Source organism: Bombina bombina, chromosome 2, assembly GCF_027579735.1.
Source record: "Bombina bombina isolate aBomBom1 chromosome 2, aBomBom1.pri, whole genome shotgun sequence".
Classification (NCBI taxonomy): domain Eukaryota; kingdom Metazoa; phylum Chordata; class Amphibia; order Anura; family Bombinatoridae; genus Bombina; species Bombina bombina.
In genome coordinates, this window is record NC_069500.1 from 173,233,601 (window position 1) to 173,258,371 (window position 24,771).

A 24,771-nucleotide genomic window follows, 5' to 3' on the forward strand; every position below is an offset into this window, starting at 1 on the left:
GGATTAATTTAGTTAATAAGAGAAATATTATTTAGATTTATTTAATTAATATTTAAGTTGGGGGGTGTTAGGGTTAGACTTAGGTTTAGGGGTTAATAATTTTATTACAGTGGCGGCGGTGTATAGGGGGGCAGGATAGGGGTTAATACATTTATTATAGGTGGTGACGGTGTAGGGGGGGCAGGATAGGGGTTAATAAATGTATTATAGGTGTAGGGGGGGGGCAGATTAGGGGTTAATAAGTTTAATATAGGTTGCGGCGGGGTCCGGGAGCGGTGGTTTAGGGGTTAAACTATTTATTTAGTTGCGGCGAGGTCCGGGATCGGCAGGATAGGGGTTAATAACTTTATTATAGAGGGCGGTGGTATAGGGGGGACAGGATAGGGGTTACTAGGTATAATGTAGGTGGCGTCGGTGTCCGGGAGCAGCGGTTTAGTGGTTAATACATTTATAAGAGTTGCGGCGGGGTCTAGGAGCGGCGGTTTAGGGGTTAGTAACTTTATTGAGTTGCGGGGGGCTCCAGGGGCGCCGGTATAGGGGGTAGAATAGTGTAGTTAGTGTGGGTGCTTAGTGACAGGCTAGCAATAAAGCTGTAAAAAAGCCGAAGAGCAGCGAGATCGGATGAGTGATAACTCTCACAGTCCGCTGCTCATTGCCCCGTACTTGGTGCGCGGCTTTTTGACAGATTTATTGATAACTTAGACGAAATTTTGCAGGTCCGCGGCGGCGATGGTAGGCGAGCTTAGGCGGGCGTATTGGGCCGGCGAAGGCAGGTAAGTTGACACGTTGATAACTAGGCCTCATTGTGCCTTTGCTAATCACAAGAATTCTTCTAAACCATAATTTTTGGGAGGCAAAATGTTGAGGAAATAGCTACATATCACTAGTTTATGGAACATGGTTAGGGTATCCCTTAAAAAGACATACATACATATTGTTATGGTATTGAAGCACAGCACTTAAAGGAATAGGAAATCCCAAAAACATATTTTGGGGCTCAAACAGAGGATGCAATTGTAATTCCAATTTACTTCTATTTACAAATTTGCTTTGTTTCAATGATATTCTTTGTTGAAGACATATCTAGGTAGGCATCTGGAGCACTTCTTGACAGGAAATAGGGCTGCTCTCTAGTGATCTTGCAAATGGATAACATTCTTGCAAAACTGCTGCCATATAGTGCTCCAGAAATGGGCAGGCTCCTAAGCTAACATCCCTGCTTTTCAACAAAAGATACTATTAAAACCAAATAAAGGTACGTAGCACAGTTGAAGTACTGAAGCTATTTAAATATTTAGATTCAGAGACTCAATTTAAAAATAAAGACTCAAAGGTATATAAGGAATTTAAACAGCTCTAATCTAAAAAAAGGGTAAATACCACTAAATATTCAGCAAATACAAGGTGAAACTCGAAAAATTAGAATATTGTGCAAAAGTTAATTTATTTCACTAATGCAACTTAAAAGGTGAAACTTATATATGAGATAGAGTCATTACATGAATAGCAAGATAGTGCAAACCGTGATTTGTCATAGTTGTGATGATTATGGCTTACAGCTCATGAAAACCCCAAATCCACAATCTCAGAAAATTAGAATGTTGTGAAAAGGTGCAATATTCTAGGCTCAAAGTGTCCCACTCTAATCAGCTAATTAAGCCATAACACCTGCAAAGGGTTCCTGAGCCTTTAAATGGTCTCTCAGTCTGGTTCAGTAGGAATCACAATCATGGGAAAGACTGCTGACCTGACAGTTGTACAGAAAACCATCATTGACACCCTCCATAAGGAGGGAAGCCTCAAAAGGTAATTGCAAAAGAAGTTGGATGTTCCCAAAGTGCCGTATCAAAGCACATTAATAGAAAGTTATGTGGAAGGGAAAAGTATGGAAGAAAAAGGTGCACAAGCAGCAGGGATGACCGCAGCCTGGAGAGAATTGTCAGGAAAAGGCCATTCAAAAGTGTTGGGGATTTTCACAAGAGCCACCTTACACAGACGGATCCTGGACATGGGCTTCAAATGTCGTATTCCTCTTGTCAAGCCACTCCTGAACAACAAACAACGTCAGAAGCGTCTTACCTGGGCTAAAGAAAAACAGACCTGGTCTGTTGCTCAGTGGTCCAAAGTCCTCTTTTCTGATGAGAGCAAATTTTGCATCTCATTTGCAAACCAAGGACCCAGAGTATGGAAGAAGAATGGAGAGGCACACACTGCAAGATGCTTGAAGTCCAGTGTGAAGTTTCCAAAGTCTGTGTTGATTTGGGGAGCCATGTCATCTGCTGGTGTTGGTCCACTGTGCTTCATTAAGTCCAGGGTCAACGCAGCCATCTACCAGGAGATTTTGGAGCACTTCATGCTTCCTTCCTCAGACGAGCTCTATGGGGATGCTGACTTCATTTTCCAGCAGGACTTGGCACCTGCCCACACTGCCAAAAGCACCAAAACCCGGTTCAATGACTATGGGATTACTGTGCTGTATTAGCCAGAAAACTCGCCTGACCTGAACCCCATAGAGAATCTATGGGGCATTGCCAAGAGAAAGATGAGAGACATGAGACTGAACAATGCAGAAGAGCTGAAGACCGCTATTGAAGCATCCTGGTCTTCCATAACACCTCGGCAGTGCCACAGGCTGATAGCTTCCATGCCACGCCACATTATATAATAATAATATAATAATTTGCAATTTATATAGCGCTTTTCTCCCTGTGAGACTCAAAGCACAAAATATAAATATAACAACATAAGACATAAAAGTTAGGAGTTTCTGAAGGTCAGATAAGCCCCCATATTCAACACTTTTTAGACCAGTTTTAAAAACATTTTTGCACTTTTTTTTTAAGCCTGGAAAGAACTAAGATTTGACACAGGAGAAGGAGAATAAGAAAACTAGGTTGCAGACAAAAATTAGTTTTCTTTGTTTTTTTACAATTGAATGTTTTTGTGTTTCCCTTTAAAAGCGATCCAATAATTCCCCCCCTGTACTCTTTCCATTTCTTTAACATTTTGTTCATTTTATTATATTTTTCACATAATTTTCTATTCTACTTATACATTCAATTACAGTTTTGTTGTTTAATTTCTAATCTTTATTGTCATAGAGATATGAACTCTATATGCAAATAGGCTGAAGGCCACATCTAGAAGTCAAATAATGGGAAAGCTAAAAGAAGGTGACATTGTTAGTAATGTTTTGCAAGTTTATCTTTACAAGCATAGCCACAATAATTGATTGTCTAACATGTACAGCCAAACCATTAAACAAAGCAATTTCGAAAAATATTTCAAAGCAATTCATTAATGTACCATCAGTTTATGTAATTAAAACATTTTGCAACAAAAAGCAAGGTCATAATATTTACATGTACTCTTAATATTTAACTATCAGGCATTTATTGCAGAAATACATTCTTATATCAGTAAACTGAGTTAGCCTTGGCAAATTACACAAAGTGTTCTTCTAAATGAAATTCTATGACTTTAAACTAAAGTCCTTCTTTTATTCTTTGTTATCTGTTTTTTTCAGCTATGTTTCTTGGAAAATGAGTACAATACACCCACAGTACCATACACTCAAAGAATTATCTGTAATCATATGAGATATGTGTTTTGGGTTGTTTGTGTTTTGTCTTTGTGCTTCATTATGTCACAGAATGTCTTGTTCATTATCCATGAAAAGCTGATTTTGTATAAAGCCCTTATGAGAACTGAGATTTTTTTTTTTGTTGTTGTTGTTAAATAAGTTAACCCATCTCTCTGAGCTGTAAAGTTCACACATTAAAGGGACACTGAACCCAAAAAAAATTCTTTCAGGATTCTGAGAGAGCATGTAATTTTAAGCAACTGTCTAATTTACTCCTATTATCAATTTGTCTTCCTTCTCTTGCTATCTTTATTTGAAAAAGAAGGCATCAACTGGGTTTTTTTGTTCAGTACTCTGGACAGCACTTTTTTATTGGTGGATACATTTATTCACCAATCAGCAAGAACAACCCAGGTTGTTCATCAAAAATGGGTCAGCATCTAAACTTACATTCTTGCTTTTCAAATAAAGATACCAAGAGAATGAAGAAAATTTGATATTAGGAGTAAATTAGAAAGTTGCTTAAAATTTCATGCTCTATCTTAATCACGAAAGAAAAAATTTGGGTTCATTTTCTCTTTAACTATTTTGCATTACAATAACCTAATATAGAAAGCTGTTTATTAAACAAACTGGAAATGTTACCTATAAAAGTGTTGACCACAAACATATTTTTTTCTGTTACGGTCCATACATTTATGAATAGTCTTCAATTGTCAGGAGTCTCAAATATTACATTTTATCTAACTGAATTTCACACAAGATCATACCAATATTCATATAAGGGTTAGGTTACAAGTAGCGCACAATCACAAGATGAGTTATCTTTTGCACAAGCTTAATAATAATAATAATAACAATAATAATACGCCATCTGGTATTACAGGCTGATGTAATATTTAAAGGACTAGTAAATACAGTAGATTTGCATATTCAATAAAAGAATGATAAAAAGACAATGCAATAACACTTAGGCCTCTAGTTATCAAGCAGTCAACCTCAAATACACTGGAATTCCGCAGCGTATTTGTGGCGAGGCTGATTTGCCTAAGTTATCAAGCCCTGCTGCCCGGCAAAAGTAGAATATAGTCACTCCAGATGTTCCGAACGCAAGTTCGGCACAATCTGACTACTTTTGGGAGTTATCAAATGACTACCAGGTACGCTCGGCACTTTTCCGGCCCAGCGTACCTGGTTTTCAATCCGCCGCCCTGGAGGCGGCGGATCCCATAGGAATCAATGGGAGTCTGACCATAGCGAAAGTTCATGTTCGCTGCTGCCCGACATCTCATTGATTCCTATGGGAGATGTCTGCACCTAACACCCTAACACCCCCGAGTCTAAACACCCCTAATCTGCCCCCCTACACCGCCGCAACTAAATAAATGTATTACCCCCTAAACCGCCGCTCCTGGACCCCGCCGCAACTATAATAAACTGATTAACCACTAAACCGCTGCTCCCGGACCCCGCCGCAACTCTAATAAACTGATTAACCACTAAACCGCCACTCCTGGACACCGCCGCCACCTACATAATACCTATTAACCCCTATCCTGCCCCCCTATACCGCCGCCACCTATAATAAATGTATTAACCCCTATCCTGCTGATCCCGTACCCCGCCACAACTAAATAAATTGTTTAACCCCTAAACCGCCGCTCCCGGACCCCGCTGCCACCTATATTAAACTTATTAACCCCTAATCTGCCCCCCCTACACCGTCGCTACCTATAATACATTTATTAACCCCTATCCTGCCCCCCTTATACCGCCGCCATCTATATTAAACTAATTAACCCCTAAACTTAAGTCTAACACTAATCCTAACACCCCCCTAACTTAATTATTATTTTAATAAATCTAAATAAAAATTACTCTTATTAACCCTTTAAGGACACAGCTTTCAGTTTGCTCAATTGTTTTATGACGGAAAAATTCCGTCATATGTCCTTAAGAGGTTAACTAAATTAATCCTATTTAAAACTAAATACTTACCTATAAAATAAACCCTAATATAGATACAATATTACTAATAATTATATTGTAGCTATTTTAGGATTTATTTTTATTTTACAGGCAAATCTAAATTTATTTTAACTAGGTACAATAGCTATTAAATAGTTAATAACCTAGATAAAATAAAGACAAATTTACCTGTAAAATGAAAACTAACCTAAGTTACAATTACACCTAACACTACACTATCATTAACTAAATTATTCCTATTTAAAAATAAATACTTACTTGTAAAATAAACCCTAAGATAGCTACAATGTAATTTATAATTACATTGTAGCTATTTTAGGATATATATTTATTTTACATGTAACTTTGTATTTAATTTAACTAGGTAGAATAGTTATTAAATAGTTATTAACTATTTAATAACTACCTAGCTAAAAGAAAGACAAAATTACCTGTAAAATAAATCCTAACCAAAGTTACAATTAAACCTAACACTACACTATCAATAAATAAATTTAATTAATTAACTACAAATACCTACAATAAAATACAATTAAATAAACTAAGTAAGTTACAAAAAATAAAAAAATAAAAATTACAAAAAATAAAAAAATATTACAAGATTTTTAATCTAATTACACCTAATCTAAGCCCCCTAATAAAATAACAAAGCCACCCAAAATAAAAAAAAATGCCCTACCCTATACTAAATTACAAAAGTTAACAGCTCTATTACCTTACCAGCCCTTAAAAGGACCTTTTGCTGGGCATGCCCCAAAGAAATCAGCTCTTTTGCATGTTAAATTAAACTCAATACCACCCCCCAACATTACAACCCACCACCCACATACCACCCTACTCTAACCCAAACCCCCCTTAAATAAACCTAACACTACCCCCCTGAAGATCTCCCTACCTTGAGTCGTCTTCACCCAACCAGGCACCGATGGACCAAAAGAGGGCATCTGGAGTGGCAGAAGTCTTCATCCTATCCGGGCAGAAGAGGACATCCGGACCGGCAGACATCTTCATCCAAGCGGCATCTTCTATCTTCATCCATACGTCGAGGAGCGGCTCCATCTTCAAGACCTCCGGCGCGGAACATCTAGACGACGAATGAAGTGACGTCATCCACGATGGCATCCCTCGAATTCCGAATAGAATGCAAGCTCAATCTGATTGGCTGATTGGATCAGCCAATCCGATTGAACTTGAATCAGATTTTTCTTACCTTAATTCCGATTGGCTGATAGAATCCTATCAGCCAATTGGAATTCGAGGGACGCCATCTTGGATGATGTCACTTAAAGGAACCTTCATTCGTCGTCTAGTCGTCGGTCAAGAAGGATGTTCCATGCCGGAGATCTTGAAGAGAGTGTTAGGTTTATTTAAGGGGGGTTTGGGTTAGAGTAGGGGTATGTGGGTGGTGGGTTGTAATGTTGGGGGGTGGTATTGTGTTTTTTTAACATGCAAAAGAGCTGATTTCTTTGGGGCATGCCCCGCAAAAGGCCCTTTTAAGGGCTGGTAAGGTAATAGAGCTGTTAACTTTTGTAATTTAGAATAGGGTAGGGCATTTTTTTATTTTGGGGGGCTTTGTTATTTTTTTAGGGGTTTAGATTAGGTGTAATTAGATTAAAAATCTTGCAATTTTTTTGTTTTTTGTAAATTAGTTTATTTTTATTTTTTTAACTTAGTTAGTTTATTTAATTGTATTTAATTGTAGCTATTTGTAGTTAATTAATTTTATTTATTTATTGATAGTGTAGTGTTAGGTTTAATTTTAACTTAGGTTAGGATTTATTTTACAGGTAATTTTGTATTTCTTTTAGCTTCTTTTATAGTTAATAACTATTTAATAACTATTCTACCTAGTTAAAATAAATACAAAGTTACCTGTAAAATAAATATAAATCCTAAAATAGCTACAATGTAATTATTAATTACATTGAAGCTATCTTAGGGTTTATTTTATAGGTAAGTATTTATTTTTAAATAGGAATAATTTAGTTAATGATAGTGTAGAGTTAGGTGTAATTGCAACTTAGGTTAGTTTTTATTTTACAGGTAAATTGGTAATTATTTTAACTAGGTAGCTATTAAATAGTTAATAACTATTTAATAGCTATTGTGCCTAGTTAAAAATTAAATTTGCCTGTAAAATAAAAATAAATCCTAAAATAGCTACAATATAATTATTAGTAATATTGTAGCTATATTAGGGTTTATTTTATAGGTAAGTATTTAGTTTTAAATAGGATTAATTTAGTTAATAAGAGTAATTTTTATTTAGATTTATTAAAATAATAATTAAGTTAGGGGGGTGTTAGGGTTAGTGTTAGACTTAAGTTTAGGGGTTAATTAGTTTAATATAGAAGGCGGCGGTATAGGGGGGCAGGATAGGGGTTAATAAATTTATTATAGGTGGCGACGGTGTAGGGGGGGCAGATTAGGGCTTAATAAGTTTAATATAGGTGATGGCGGGGTCCGGGAGTGGTAGTTTAGGGGTTAAACAATTTATTTAGTTGCAGCGGGGTACGGGATCATCAGGATAGGGGTTAATAAATTTATTATAGGTGGCGGTGGTATAGGGGTGGCAGGATAGGGGTTAATAGGTATTATGAAGGTGGCAGCGGGGTCTGGGAGCAGCGGTTTAGGGGTTAATCAGTTTATTAGAGTGGCGGTGGGCTCCGGGAGTGGCGGTTTAGGGGTTAATAAATTTATTATAGTTGCGGCGGGTCTAGGAGCGGCGGTTTAGGGGTTAATAACTTTATTTTGTTGCGGGGGGCTCCGGGAGTGCCGGTATAGGGGGTAGAACAGTGTAGTTTAGTGTGGGTGCTTAGTGACAGCTTAACAATAAAGCTGGGAAAAAGCCGAAGAGCAGCGAGATCTGATGAGTGTTAACTATCACAGTCCACTGCTCATCGCCCCATACTTGGTGCGTGGCTTTTTGACAGCTTTTTTGATAACTTTGGCGAGCGTTTTCAGGTCCGAAGCGGCGATGTGAGGCGAGCTTAGGCGGGCGTATTGGGGACGGCGAAGGCAGGTAAGTAGACGGCTTGATAACTAGAGGCCTTAGTCTGAACTTCAAATGAGATAAAAGTAAAAGAAATTCTAACAAATTTCAAAGTTATATCTATTTCCACACCCATTGCATGATGTGACAGTCATCAGCCAATCCCAAATGCATATACGTATATTCTGTAAATGTTCGCACAGGCTCAGTAGTAAAAAAAAAATGCAAATAAAAAAAAAATGCACATTTTTTTAATGGAAGTAAATTGGAAAGTTGTTTGCAATTGGGTGCTCTATCTGAATCAGGAATTTTGATTTGATTGTCCCTTTAAACTAAAGCATACTAACGCGGCCAAATATTTTTTAGCGAGCCCTTTACTTTTAATGAACAGTGCAGAAAGCATTATTAACTTGGTCACTGTGCTCATATGACAAATGATAAGTTAAAGGGACAGTAAACACCTTCGGCTAGATTTAGAGTTGGGCGGTAGGCGTCAAAACCAGCGTTAGAGGCTCCTAACGCTGGTTTTGGCCGCCCGCTGGTATTTGGAGTCAGTCAGGAAAGGGTCTAACGCTCACTTTGCAGCCACGACTTTTCCATACCGCAGATCCCCCTACGCCATTTGCGTATCTTATCTTTTCAATGGGATCTTCCTAACGCAGGTATTTAGAGTCTTGGCTAAAGTGAGCGTTATAAATCTAACGACAAAATTCCAGCCGCAGAAAAAAGTCAGTAGTTAAGAGCTTTCTCGGCTAACACCGGTTTATAAAGCTCTTAACTACTGTGCTCTAAAGTACACTAACACCCATAAACTACCTATGTACCCCTAAACCGAGGTCCCCCCACATCGCCGCCACTCTATTAATTTTTTTTAACCCCTAATCTGCAGACCGCACACCGCCGCAACCTACGTTAACCCTATGAACCCCTAATCTGCTGCTCCTAACACCGCCGACCCCTATATTATATTTATTAACCCCTAATATGCCGCGGCCAACGTCGCCGCTACCTACCTACACTTATTAACCCCTAATCTGCCGACATGACCGCACCGCTACTATAATAAATGTATTAACCCCTAATCCGCCTCACTCCCGCCTCAATAACCCTATAATAAATAGTATTAACCCCTAATCTGCCCTCCCTAACATCACCAACCCCTAACTTCAAGTATTAACCCCTAATCTGCCGACCGGAGCTCACCGCTACTCTAATAACTTTTTTAACCCCTAAAACTAATTCTAACCCTAACACCCCCTAAGTTAAATATAATTTTATTCTAACAAAATAAATTAACTCTTATTAAATAAATTATTCCTATTTAAATCTAAATACTTACCTGTAAAATAAACCCTAATATAGCTAAAATATAAATAATAATTATTGTGTAGCTATTTTAGGATTAATATTTATTTTACAGGCAACCTTGTATTTATTTTAACCAGATACAATAGCTATTAAATAGTTAATAACTATTTAATAGCTACCTAGTAAAAATAATTACAAAATTACCTGTAAAATAAATCCTAACTTAAGTTACAATTAAACCTAACACTACACTATCAATAAATAAATTAAATAAACTACCTACAATTATCTACAATTAAACCTAACACTACACTATCAATAAATTAATTAAATACAATACCTACAAATAAATACAATTAAATAAACTAACTAAAGTACAAAAAATAAAAAAGAACTAAGTAACAAAAAATAAAAAAATATTTACAAACATTAGAAAAATATTGCAACAATTTTAAACTAATTACACCTACTCTAAGCCCCCTAATAAAATAACAAAGCCCCCCAAAATAAAAAAATGCCCTACCCTATTCTAAAATTAAAATAGAAAAGCTCTTTTACCTTACCAGCCCTGAAAAGGGCCCTTTGCGGGGCATGCCCAAAATAATTCAGCTCTTTTGCCTGTAAAAAAAAACCATACAATACCCCCCCCAACATTATAACCCACCACCCACATACCCCTAATCTAACCCAAAACCCCCTTAAATAAACCTAACACTAAGCCCCTGAAGATCTCCCTACCTTGTCTTCACCACACCGGGTCCCGATCTGTCCAGAAGAGCCTCCGAAATCTTCTTCCAAGCCCAAGCGGGGGCTGAAGAGTGACGTCCATCCTCCGGCTGAAGTCTGGATCCAAGCAGCGGCTGAAGAAATCCATCATCGGGCTGAAGTCTTTATCCAAGCGGGCGCTGAAGAAGTCCATCATCGGGATGAATTCTTCTATGAAGCGGCATCTTCAATCTTCTTTCTTCCGGACCCATCATCTTCCAGCCGACGCGGATCCATCCTCTTCTACCGACGCCTACTCGCCGAATGACGGTTCCTTTAAATGACGTCATCCAAGATGGCGTCCGTCGAATTTCGATTGGCTGATAGGATTCTATCAGCCAATCGGAATTAAGGTAGGAAAATTCTGATTGGCTGATAGAATCAGCCAATCAGATTCAAGTTCAATCCGATTGGCTGATCCAATCAGCCAATCAGATTGAGCTCGCATTCTATTGGCTGATCGGAACAGCCAATAGAATGCAAGCTCAATCTGATTGGCTGATGGATTTCTTCAGCCACCGCTTGGATCCAGACTTCAGCAGGAGGATGGACGTCACTCTTCAGCCCCCGCTTGGGCTTGGATGAAGATTTCAGAGGCTCTTCTGGACAGATCGGGACCCGGTGTGGTGAAGGCAAGGTAGGGAGATCTTCAGGGGCTTAGTGTTAGGTTTATTTAAGGGGGGTTTGGGTTAGATTAGGGGTATGTGGGTGGTGGGTTGTAATGTTGGGGGAGGGGTATTGTATGTTTTTTTTTACAGGCAAAAGAGCTGAATTCTTTGGGGCATGCCCGCAAAGGGCCCTTTTCAGGGCTGGTAAGGTAAAAGAGCTTTTCTATTTTAATTTTAGAATAGGGTAGGGCATTTTTTTATTTCGGGGGTCTTTGTTATTTTATTAGGGGGCTTAGAGTAGGTGTAATTAGTTTAAAATTGTAATATTTTTCTAATGTTTGTAAATATTTTTTTATTTTTTGTAACTTAGTTCTTTTTTATTTTTTGTACTTTAGTTAGTTTATTTCATTGTATTTATTTGTAGGTATTGTATTTAATTAATTTATTGATAGTGTAGTGTTAGTTTTAATTGTAGATAATTGTAGGTATTGTATTTAATTAATTTATTGATAGTGTAGTGCTAGGTTTAATTGTAACTTAGGTTAGGATTTATTTTACAGGTAATTTTGTAATTATTTTAACTAGGTAACTATTAAATAGTTATTAACTATTTAATAGCTATTGTACCTGGTTAAAATAAATACAAAGTAGTGTAAAATAAATATTAATCCTAAAATAGCTACAATATAATTATTATTTATATTGTAGCTATATTAGGGTTTATTTTACAGGTAAGTATTTAGCTTTAAATAGGAATCATTTATTTAATAAGAGTTAATTTATTTTGTTAGAATAAAATTATATTTAACTTAGGGGGGTGTTAGGGTTAGGGTTAGAATTAGCTTTAGGGGTTAAAAAATGTATTAGAGTAGCGGTGAGCTCCGGTCGGCAGATTAGGGGTTAATACTTGAATTTAGGTGTCGGCGACGTTAGGGAGAGCAGATTAGGGGTTAATACTATTTATTATAGGGTTGCTGAGGCGGGAGTGAGGCGGATTAGGGGTTAATACATTTATTATTGTAGCGGTGCGGTCCGGTCGGCAGATTAGGGGTTGATAAGTGTAGGTAGGTAGCGGCGGCGTTGGGGGCGGCATATTAGGGGTTAATAAATATAATATAGGGGTCGGCTGTGTTAGGGGCAGCAGATTAGGGGTACATAGGGATAACGTAGGTTGCGGCGGTGTAAGGAGCGGCAGATTAGGGGTTAATAATAATATGCAGGGGTCAGCGATAGCGGGGGGCGGCAGATTAGGGGTTAATAAGTGTAAGGTTAGGGGTGTTTAGACTTGGGGTTCATGTTAGGGTGTTAGGTGCAGACTTAGGAAATGTTTCCCCATAGGAAACAATGTAGCTGCGTTAGGAGCTGAACGCTGTTTTTTTGCAGGTGTTAGGTTTTTTTTCAGCTCAAACAGCCCCATTGTTTCCTATGGGGATATTGTGCACGAGCACGTTTTTTAAGCTGGCCGCGTCCGTAAGCACCCCTGGAATTTAGAGTTGCAGTGGCGGTAAATATGCTCTACGCTCCCTTTTTGGAGAATAACGCAGCCCTTCTGTGAACTCTAAATACCAGCGGTATTTAAAAGGTGCGGGAGAAAAAAAGCCAGCGTAGCTAACGCACCCCTTTGGCCGCAGAACTCTAAATCTAGCCGCTTGTAACTACAAGACATTTCTTTTGTGTTGCTATAGAGTAGAGCTGTGCATTTGTTTTCTGAAGAATGCAAACAAAAATTAATATCTAAACGAATGCACCAGCAAAAAAAAAAAGAAAATGAAACAATACTGATGCAGTTTGTCAGTATTTATTTGTTTCCTGTATATTAATTTTAAAAGGTTAATACTTACCTTAACACACTCTCGAGAATGCACTAACCAGATCCACTTGTTGCCAGCTCCCTGACCATGCAAACAGCACACTTAGGCCTAGATTTAGAGTTCGGCGGTAAAAGGGCTGTTAACGCTCCGCGGGTTTTTTTCTGGCCGCACCATAAATTTAACTCTGATATCGAGAGTTCAAACAAATGCTGCGTTAGGCTCCAAAAAAGGAGCGTAGAGCATTTTTACCGCAAATGCAACTCTCGATACCAGAGCTGCTTACGGACGCGGCCGGCATCAAAAACGTGCTCGTGCACGATTCTCCCATAGGAAACAATGGGGCTGTTTGAGCTGAAAAAAAACCTAACACCTGCAAAAAAGCAGCGTTCAGCTCCTAACGCAGCCCCATTGTTTCCTATGGGGAAACACTTCCTACGTCTGCACCTAACACTCTAACATGTACCCCGAGTCTAAACACCCCTAGCCTTACACTTATTAACCCCTAATCTGCCGCCCACGCTATCGCTGACCCCTGCATTACACTTTTAACCCCTAATCTGCCGCTCCGTAAAACGCCGCCACCTACGTTATCCCTATGTACCCCTAATCTGCTGCCCTAACATCGCCGACCCCTATGTTATATTTATTAACCCCTAATCTGCCCCCCACAACGTCGCCGACACCTACCTACACTTATTAACCCCTAATCTGCCGAGCGGACCTGAGCGCTACTATAATAAAGTTATTAACCCCTAATCCGCCTCACTAACCCTATCATAAATAGTATTAACCCCTAATCTGCCCTCCCTAACATCGCCGACACCTACCTTCAATTATTAACCCCTAAACTTCCGATCGGAGCTCACCGCTGTTCTAATAAATGGATTAACCCCTAAAGCTAAGTCTAACCCTAACACTAACACCCCCCTAAGTTAAATATAATTTTTATCTAACGAAATAAATTAACTCTTATTAAATAACTTATTCCTATTTAAAGCTAAATACTTACCTGTAAAATAAATCCTAATATAGCTACAATATAAATTATAATTATATTATAGCTATTTTAGGATTAATATTTATTTTACAGGCAACTTTGTAATTATTTTAACCAGGTACAATAGCTATTAAATAGTTAAGAACTATTTAATAGTTACCTAGTTAAAATAATAACAAATTTACCTGTAAAATAAATCCTAACCTAAGTTATAATTAAACCTAACACTACCCTATCAATAAAATAATTAAATAAACTACCTACAATTACCTACAATTAACCTAACACTACACTATCAATAAATAAATTAAACACAATTGCTACAAATAAATACAATTAAATAAACTAGCTAAAGTACAAAAAATAAAAAAGAACTAAGTTACAGAAAATAAAAAAATATTTACAAACATAAGAAAAATATTACAACAATTTTAAACTAATTACACCTACTCTAAGCCCCCTAATAAAATAACAAAGCCCCCCAAAATAAAAAATTCCCTACCCTATTCTAAATTAAAAAAGTTACAAGCTCTTTTACCTTACCAGCCCTGAACAGGGCCCTTTGCGGGGCATGCCCCAAGAATTTCAGCTCTTTTGCCTGTAAAAGAATAAATACAATACCCCCCCCCCAACATTACAACCCACCACCCACATACCCCTAATCTAACCCAAACCCCCCTTAAATAAACCTAACACTAAGCCCCTGAAGATCTTCCTACCTTGTCTTCACCATCCAGGTATCACCGATCCGTCCTGGCTCCAAGATCTTCATCCAACCCAAGCGGGGGTTGGCGATCCATAATCCGGTGCTCCAAAGTCTTCCTCCTATCCGGCAAGAAGAGGACATCCGGACCGGCAAACATCTTCTCCAAGCGGCATCTTCGATCTTCTTCCATCCGGTGCGGAGAGGGTCCATCTTGAAGCAGGCGACGCGGATCCATCCTCTTCTTCCGATGTCTCCCGACTAATGACGGTTCCTTTAAGGGACGTCATCCAAGATGGCGTCCCTCGAATTCCGATTGGCTGATAGGATTCTATCAGCCAATCGGAATTAAGGTAGGAATTTTCTGATTGGCTGATGGAATCAGCCAATCAGAATCAAGTTCAATCCGATTGGCCGATCCCATCAGCCAATCAGATTGAGCTCGCATTCTATTGGCTGATCGGAACAGCCAATAGAATGCGAGCTCAATCTGATTGGCTGATTGGATCAGCCAATCGGATTGAACTTGATTCTGATTGGCTGATTCCATCAGCCAATCAGAAAATTCCTACCTTAATTCCGATTGGCTGATAGAATCCTATCAGCCAATCGGAATTCGAGGGACGCCATCTTGGATGACGTCCCTTAAAGGAACCGTCATTAGTCGGGAGACATCGGAAGAAGAGGATGGATCTGCGTCGCCTGCTTCAAGATGGACCCTCTCCGCACCGGATGGAAGAAGATCGAAGATGCCGCTTGGAGAAGATGTTTGCCGGTCCGGATGTCCTCTTCTTGCCGGATAGGAGGAAGACTTTGGAGCACCGGATTATGGATCGCCAACCCCCGCTTGGGTTGGATGAAGATCTTGGAGCCAGGACGGATCGGTGATACCTGGATGGTGAAGACAAGGTAGGAAGATCTTCAGGGGCTTAGTGTTAGGTTTATTTAAGGGGGGTTTGGGTTAGATTAGGGGTATGTGGGTGGTGGGTTGTAATGTTGGGGGGGGGGGGTATTGTATTTATTCTTTTACAGGCAAAAGAGCTGAAATTCTTGGGGCATGCCCCGCAAAGGGCCCTGTTCAGGGCTGGTAAGGTAAAAGAGCTTGTAACTTTTTTAATTTAGAATAGGGTAGGGAATTTTTTATTTTGGGGGGCTTTGTTATTTTATTAGGGGGCTTAGAGTAGGTGTAATTAGTTTAAAATTGTTGTAATATTTTTCTTATGTTTGTAAATATTTTTTTATTTTCTGTAACTTAGTTCTTTTTTATTTTTTGTACTTTAGCTAGTTTATTTAATTGTATTTATTTGTAGCAATTGTGTTTAATTTATTTATTGATAGTGTAGTGTTAGGTTAATTGTAGGTAATTGTAGGTAGTTTATTTAATTATTTTATTGATAGGGTAGTGTTAGGTTTAATTATAACTTAGGTTAGGATTTATTTTACAGGTAAATTTGTTATTATTTTAACTAGGTAACTATTAAATAGTTCTTAACTATTTAATAGCTATTGTACCTGGTTAAAATAATTACAAAGTTGCCTGTAAAATAAATATTAATCCTAAAATAGCTATAATATAATTATAATTTATATTGTAGCTATATTAGGATTTATTTTACAGGTAAGTATTTAGCTTTAAATAGGAATAAGTTATTTAATAAGAGTTAATTTATTTCGTTAGATAAAAATTATATTTAACTTAGGGGGGTGTTAGTGTTAGGGTTAGACTTAGCTTTAGGGGTTAATCCATTTATTAGAATAGCGGTGAGCTCCGATCGGAAGTTTAGGGGTTAATAATTGAAGGTAGGTGTCGGCGATGTTAGGGAGGGCAGATTAGGGGTTAATACTATTTATGATAGGGTTAGTGAGGCGGATTAGGGGTTAATAACTTTATTATAGTAGCGCTCAGGTCCGCTCGGCAGATTAGGGGTTAATAAGTGTAGGCAGGTGTCGGCGACGTTGAGGGGGGCAGATTAGGGGTTAATAAATATAATATAGGGGTCGGCGGTGTTAGGGGCAGCAGATTAGGGGTACATAGGGATAACGTAGGTGGCGGCGATTTGCGGTCGGAAGATTAGGGGTTAATTATTGTAAGTAGCTGGCGGCGACGTTGTGGGGGGCAGGTTAGGGGTGAATAAATATAATACAAGGGTCGGCGGGGTTAGGGGCAGCAGATTAGGGGTACATAAATATAACGTAGGTGGCGGTCGGCAGATTAGGGGTTAAAATTTTTAATCGAGTGGCGGCGGTGTGGGGGGACCTCGGTTTAGGGGTACATAGGTAGTTTATGGGTGTTAGTGTACTTTAGGGTACAGTAGTTAAGAGCTTTATAAACCGGCGTTAGCCAGAAAGCTCTTAACTCCTGCTATTTTCAGGCGGCTGGAATCTTGTCGTTAGAGCTCTAACGCTCACTGCAGAAACGACTCTAAATACCGGCGTTAGAAAGATCCCATTGAAAAGATAGGCTACGCAAATGGCGTAGGGGGATCTGCGGTATGGAAAAGTCACGGCTGAAAAGTGAGCGTTAGACCCTTTAATCACTGACTCCAAATACCAGCGGGCGCCCAAAACCAGCGTTAGGAGCCTCTAACGCTGGTTTTGACGGCTACCGCCGAACTCTAAATCTAGGCCTATGCGTGCTCAGCACCCAGGACATGAACTAACTTTAGTGCAGGTCGTGGGAGCTAAATGGCTAAGCTTCCTGTTGGTGCAGTCAGCCACTTGTAATGGCAAATGTGCTTGTTTACGGGCACTTGATAAATTATTAGCGCTCCACTTGTAGTCAAGCCCACATTAGGATATCTCAAGAAGAGTTTATAATAGGTCATTGCTTGTTATGAAATTCCAGTCCAGTCTTTGAATGCATGTAAACTTGAATATATTATACTTTGAATTGTATTTCAGTACATTAAAAACACTTTTGTTCAGCTTTTTCAAATACTTTTGGGGATTTTTTCTTTCAACAGCCTTGATCCATTACAACCCTGTTTTGGCTTTTTTTTTCAAACTATATATTATAGATATTTGCTTATACTGTAAATATTTAGATATTCATATATTTAGTTTTGGATCACGCTGAGGTTGACATGTTGATAAACCCAATAATTTCCTGGTTTAATCAATGAGTAAAAATATAGGTCAAATGTCACTTTAACACTGTGCCAAACTTGTATATAGTCATCTGAATGTTAATTTATATCCAAATATGGGCTAGATTATAAGTGGTGCGCTGTCTGGCTTTTTATGCGCAACTGAAATATAAATAAATAAATATATATATATATATATATATATATATATATATATATGAACAAAGTAGAATACCCCTACAGCTGGTGTAGGTGTAAGCTTTTTTTTAGGGAACGCAAAACCAAATTAAAGAAGGAATAAATAAATGTATATATACAATAGATAGTTTAGATATATATGCACATAATATATTGCATTATATTGTTATATTGTATAAGTAAAACAATAGACAGATTTATGAAAAATGCAAATATACAGAATCACAAAGGAAAGTTGGAAATACCAGCTGCTATGAATATAACACCTATAAATGCGGGATAAACTTTCCCAAGATATCCCTAAAATATGAAAATGAGATATGGTATAGGTTAATACTTGGCGCTGAATATTTCCCAGTATTCTTCATTCTTATATATATATATCCAATCAGCCAATAGAATTGAGCTTGCATTCTATTGGCTGTTCCAATCAGCCAATAGTATGCAAGCTCAATCCTATTGGCTGATTGGATCAGCTAATAGGATTGAAGTTCAATCCTATTGGCTGATTGCATCAGCCAATAGGATTTTTTCAACCTTAATTCCGATTGGCTGATACAATTCTATCAGCCAATCAGAATCTAAGGGATACCATCTTGGATGATGTCATTTAAAGGAACCTTCATTCCAGAAGAAGTCGTCGATTGAAGAGGATGCTCCGCGCCGGATGTCTTGAAAATGGAGCCGCTCCGCGTCAGAAGGATGAATTTAGAAGATGCCGTCTGAGTGAAGACTTCTGCCCGTCTGGAGGACCACTTCTGCCAGCTTCGTTGAGGACTAGTGATGTCGCTAATAGTTCCCGGCGATCATAGCATGTTCACGCTCGCCACGGCAGGCGAACATATGCGATGTTCGATCCGCCGACTATCCGTCATCATTAAGTAAACTTTGACCCTGTATCTCACAGTCTGCAGACACATTACAGCCAATCAGCAGCAGATCCTCCCTCCCAGACCCTCCCAGCTCCTGGACAGCAGCCATTTTAGATTCATTCGGAAGCTGCATTATTAGTGAGAGGAGGGACAGTGCAGCTGCTGGTGATTTCATAGGGAAATTGATAGTTAGGCTAGTGTATTCAGTGTCCACTACAGTCCTGAAGGACTCATCTGATCTCTGCTGTAAGGACAGCACCCCAAAAAGCCCTTTTTAGGGCTAGAACATTTTTCTTTCCTGTGTAATCTAATTGCAGTTGCCTGCCTGCCAAGCCACTTGCCCAGTGCCACCACTCTTATCTGGTGTAACAGTAGTGTAAATTTAAAAAAACAAAACTTTTTTGACTGTGAAACATCAGTCTGCTTGTGTAATATAATTGCAGTTGCCTGCCTGCCAACGTGTGGCCCGCTTGCCCAGTGCCACCACTCATATCTGGTGTAACAGTAGTGTAAATTTAAAAAAAAAAACTTTTTTGACTGTGAAACATCAGTCTGCTAGTGTAATCTAATTGCAGGTGCCTGCCTGCCAGCTTGTGTGCCAGGCCCACTTGCCCAGTGCCACCACTCATATCTGGTGTAACAGTAGTGTAAATTTAAAAAAAAAAAACGTTTTTGACTGTGAAACATCAGTCTGCTAGTGTAATCTAATTGCAGTTGCTTGCCTGCCAGCGTGTGTGGCAGGCTCACAGCGTATACTGTGCCCACTTGCCCAGTGCCCCCACTCATATCTGGTGTAACAGTAGTGTAAATTTAAAAAAAAAAACTTTTTTTATTGTGAAACATCAGTCTGCTTGTGTAATCTAATTGCAGTTGCCTGCCTGTCAGCATGTGTGCCAGCCTCACAGCGTATACTGTGCCCACTTGCCCAGTACCACCACTCATATCTGGTGTAACAGTAGTGTAAATTTAAAAACAAAAAACTTTTTGGACTGTGAAACATCAGTCTACTTTTTGTGTCAGGCTCACAGCGTATACTGTGCCTACTTGCCAGTGCCACCACTCATATCTTGTTTAATAGTAGTGTAAGTGTACATTTAAAAAAATAAAAACTTTTTGGACTGTGAAACATCAGTCTGCTTTTTTTGTGTCAGGCTCAAAGCATATACTGTGCCCACTTGCCCAGTGCAACCACTCATATCTTGTTTAATAGTAATGTAAGTGTACATTTAAAAACAAAAAAAAACTTTTTGGACTGTGAAACATCAGTCTGCTTTTTTGTTTCAGGCTCACAGCTTATACTGGACCCACTTGCCCAGTGCCACCACTCATATCTTGTTTAATAGTAGTGTAAGTGTACATTTAAAAACAAAAAACTTTTGGACTGTGAAACATCAGTCTGCTTTTTTGTTTCAGGCTCACAGCTTATACTGTGCCCACTCGCCCAGTGCCACCACTCATATCTTGTTTAATAGTAGTGTAAGTGTACATTTAAAAAAATAAAAACTTTTTGGACTGTGAAACATCAGTCTGCTTTTTTGTTTCAGGCTCACAGCTTATACTGGGCCCACTTGCCCAGTGCCACCACTCATATCTTGTTTAATAGCAGTGTAAGTGTACATTTAAAAAAATAAAAACTTTTTGGACTGTGAAACATCAGTCTGCTTTTTTATTTCAGGCTCACAGCTTATACTGTGCCCACTTGCCCAGTGCCACCACTCATATCTTGTTTAAAAGTAGTGTAAGTGTAAATGTAAAAAAATAAAAACTTTTTGGACTGTGAAACATCAGTCTGCTTTTTTGTGTCAGACTCACAGCTTATACTAGGCCCACTTGCCCAGTGCCACCACTCATATCTTGTTTAATAGTAGTGTAAGTGTACATTTTAAAAAAAATGACAGGCAGAGGCAGGCCACCCCGCAGGTGCTGTCGTGGTCGTGGTGCTGTGATTCCCTTTGACCCTAGAATAATACCCAGTGTTCAGAGGCCACGTCCCATGAACTCGAAAAGTTCTGAGGAAATAGTTGACTTAATAACACAGGACACCCAATCTTCTATAGCTTCCGCTCCGAACCTTGACGCACCATCCTCCTCCAGCTTATCTTCGGGCACCTATCAAGTAACCACTTGCCTGCCTGCCGCCACCACCAACACTAGCACCACAGCCACTTCACTTGATCTGTCAGAGGAGTTTTTTAAACATTAGTTGGAGGAAATGAGTGATGCGCAACCATCATTGACAGAGGATGTAGATAACAGTGATATGTCTCAGTCAGGCAGCATTACAGACATGGACGTACGGTGTGATGATGATGATGATGTTGTACCCACTGCTGCTTCCTTTGTTGATTTGTCAGATACAAGTGAAGCGGTTGATGATGATGATGATGCATCCATGGATGTCACGTGGGTGCCCGCTAGAAGAGAAGACGGACAGGGGGAAAGTTCAGATGGAGAGACAGAGAGGAGGAGACGAGTTGGAAGCAGGGGGAGGTCATCGCAAGGAGCTAGTGGCACAGTCAGACAGCATGCATCGGCACCCGGGGTCAGCCAGACAGCACGCCAATCAACGCATGCTGTTGCCACCACCAGAATGCCTTCATCGCAGAGCTCAGCAGTGTGGCATTTTTTTGTGTGTCTGCCTCTGACAACAGCGATGCGATTTGCAACCTGTGCCAAAAGAAACTGAGTCGTGGGAAGTCCAACACCCACCTAGGTACAACTGCTTTGCGAAGGCACATGATCGCACATCACAAATGCCTATGGGATTAACACATGAATAGAAGCAGCACACAAACTCTAAGCCGCCATCCTCCTCCTGGTCCAGCATCTTCAGCCACGTCAACCACTGCTGTCCTCCTTGCCCCCTCTCAACCATCCGCCACTCCGTCTCTCTTCCGGAGCAGTTCCTGCTCATCTGAACACAGTCAGGTGTCTGTCAAGGACATGTTTGAGCGTAAGAATCCAATGTCACAAAGTCACCTCCTGGCCTGGCGTCAGACAGCTGGCTTGTCTGAACTCTTAGCCCACCAGCTTTTACCATACAAGCTGGTGGAGTCTGAGGCATTCAAAAAATTTGTAGCTATTGGGACACGGCAGTGGAAGGTACCCGGCCGAAATTTCTTTGCACAAAAGGCAATCCCCAACCTGTACTCGATTGTACGAAAGGAAGTAATGGCATGTCTGGCACACAGTGTTGGGGCAAGGGTCCATATGACCACTGATAGCTGGTCTGCAAAGCATGGTAAGGGCAGGTATATCACCTACACTGCACATTGGGTAAACCTGCTGACGGCTGCCAAGCATGGAATGCGTGGCTCTGCAGAGTAGGAGTTGGTGACACCGCCACGACTTGCAGGTAGGCCTGCTGCCACCTCCTCTACTCCTCCTACTCCATCCTCTTCCATAACCTCCTTGGCTGAGTCCGCTTCTGCTGCTGCGTCTTGCTCCACATCAACGGCACCCCCCCCAGCTCTGCAGGTACTATTCCATATACCGGATACGGCAGTGTCACGCCATCTTGGGGTTGACTTGCCTGAAAGCAGAGAGTGACACCGGACCAGTACTCCTGTCCGCCCTGAACGCACTGGTGGATCAGTGGCTGACTCCGCACCAACTGGAGATCAGCAAAGTGGTTTCTGACAATGGAAGTAATTTGGTGGCGGCATTGAAATTGGGCAAGTTGACACATGTGCCGTGCATGGCACATGTGTGTAATCTGATCGTACAACGCTTTGTGCATAAGTACCCAGGCTTACAGGACATCCTGAAGCAGGCAAGGAAGGTTTGTGGCCATTTGAGGCATTCCTACACGGCCATGGCGCACTTTTCCGATATCCAGTGGCGAAACAACATGCCAGTGAGGCGCTTGATTTGCAACAGCCCGACACATTGGAATTCAACACTCCTAATGTTCGACCGCCTGCTCCAACAAGAAAAAGCCGTTAACGAGTATTTGTATGACCGGGGTGCTAGGACAGCCTCTGCGGAGCTGGGAATTTTTTGCCACGTTACTGGACGTTCATTCGCAATGCCTGTAGACTCATGCGTCCTTTTGAGGAGGTGACAAACCTAGTCAGTCGCACCGAAGGCACCATCAGCGACATCATACCATTTGTTTTCTTCCTGGAGCGTGCCCTGCGAAGAGTGCCGGATCAGGCCGTAGATGAGTGTGAAGAGGAAGAGGAAGAGTTGTGGTCACCATCACCACCAGAAACAGCCTTATCAGCATCGCTTGTTGGACCAGCGGCAACGCTGGAAGAGGATTGTGAGGAAGAGGAGTCAGAGGAGGAATGTGGCTTTGAGGAGGAGGAGGAGGAGGAAGACCAACCACAACAGGCATCCCAGGGTGCTCGTTGTCACCTATCTGTTACTCGTGGTGTTGTACGTGGCTGGGGGGAAGAAGATACCTTCAGTGAGATCACTGAGGACGAGGAACGGGACATGAGTAGCTCGGCATCCAACCTTGGCATATGGGGTCTTTCATGCTGTCTTGCCTGTTGAGTGACCCTTGTATAAAAAAGCTGAAGGAGAACGACCTGTACTGGGTGTCCACGCTACTAGACCCCTGGTATAAGCATAAAGTGCCTGAAATGTTACCGAATTACCACAAGTCGGAAAGGATGCAGCAGTTCCAATACAAATTAAAAAGTATGCTTTACACAGCGTATAAGGGTGATGTCACAGCACAATGGGAATCTAACAGGGGAAGAGGTGAAAGTAATCCTCCGACTCCCACGACCACGCCGGCAAGGACAGGACGCTTTACAGATGTGTTGTTGATGGAGGACATGCAGAGCTTTTTAACTCCTATGCATCGCCACAGCCCTTCGGGGTCCACGCTCAGAGAACGACTCGACCGACAGGTAGCAGACTACCTCGCCTTAACTGCAGATCTCGACACTCTGAGGAGCGATGAACCCCTTGACTACTGGGTGTGCAGGCTTGACCTGTGGCCTGAGCTATCCCAATTTGCTATAGAACTTCTGGCCTGCCCCGCTTCAAGTGTCCTGTCAGAAAGGACCTTCAGTGCAGCAGGAGGTATTGTCACTGAGAAGGGAGGTCGCCTAGGTCAAAAAAGGGATGGATCCCGAAGGGACTGACATTGGGCGATACATTCAAGTAAAAAAAGCCTGATGAGATGAGTTGCCTTGGGCTAAAAATGGTCCACATGGTGCTGTATTTTATCTTCGATTGCCGGATGACTTGCGTGACTTATCCGCCACCAACTAGGGTTCAAGCCGCAATGTTTTAGGGCACTTTCTGCCTGGGAAACAAACATACATTTTTCTGAATGCTGCTACAGCAGCGGCTGCAACAATACCTAATTTTTCAGGCATGTGTACATGCCAAATTTTTCTGGCCTCTGGTGCTGCACTGTGGCTTCAAAAACCAAACCAAAAAAAAGGCAGGTAACAGGGATTAAACTGATAGGAATAGTACTACTTAGCACACCACTCCTATCTGGTGGCACATTAGATTGCACGCGCAGTGCCCCAAATTTGAAGTAGGAGGACCAACCAAGCATCTTTTTCCATCTCCCGGTTCCTAAAATCCATGCCATATACATGTCCCCTGGCAGCTGCCTCTGGGAACCTTACCATGGGTTCCAGAATGCACGTCTTGTAATTCTCTGTCTGGGAAATTATCTATCTATCAAATCTATCTATTTATCTATGAAATCTATCTATCTATCTATAGTATCTATCAAATGTATCTATTGCATCTATTGATCTATCTATCTAATCTATGTATCTATCTATCTATCTATCTATCAAATCTATCTATCTCGTGGCCGGACTGACCAAGCATCTTTTTCCATCTCCCGGTTCCTAAAATCCATGCCATATACATGTCCCCTGA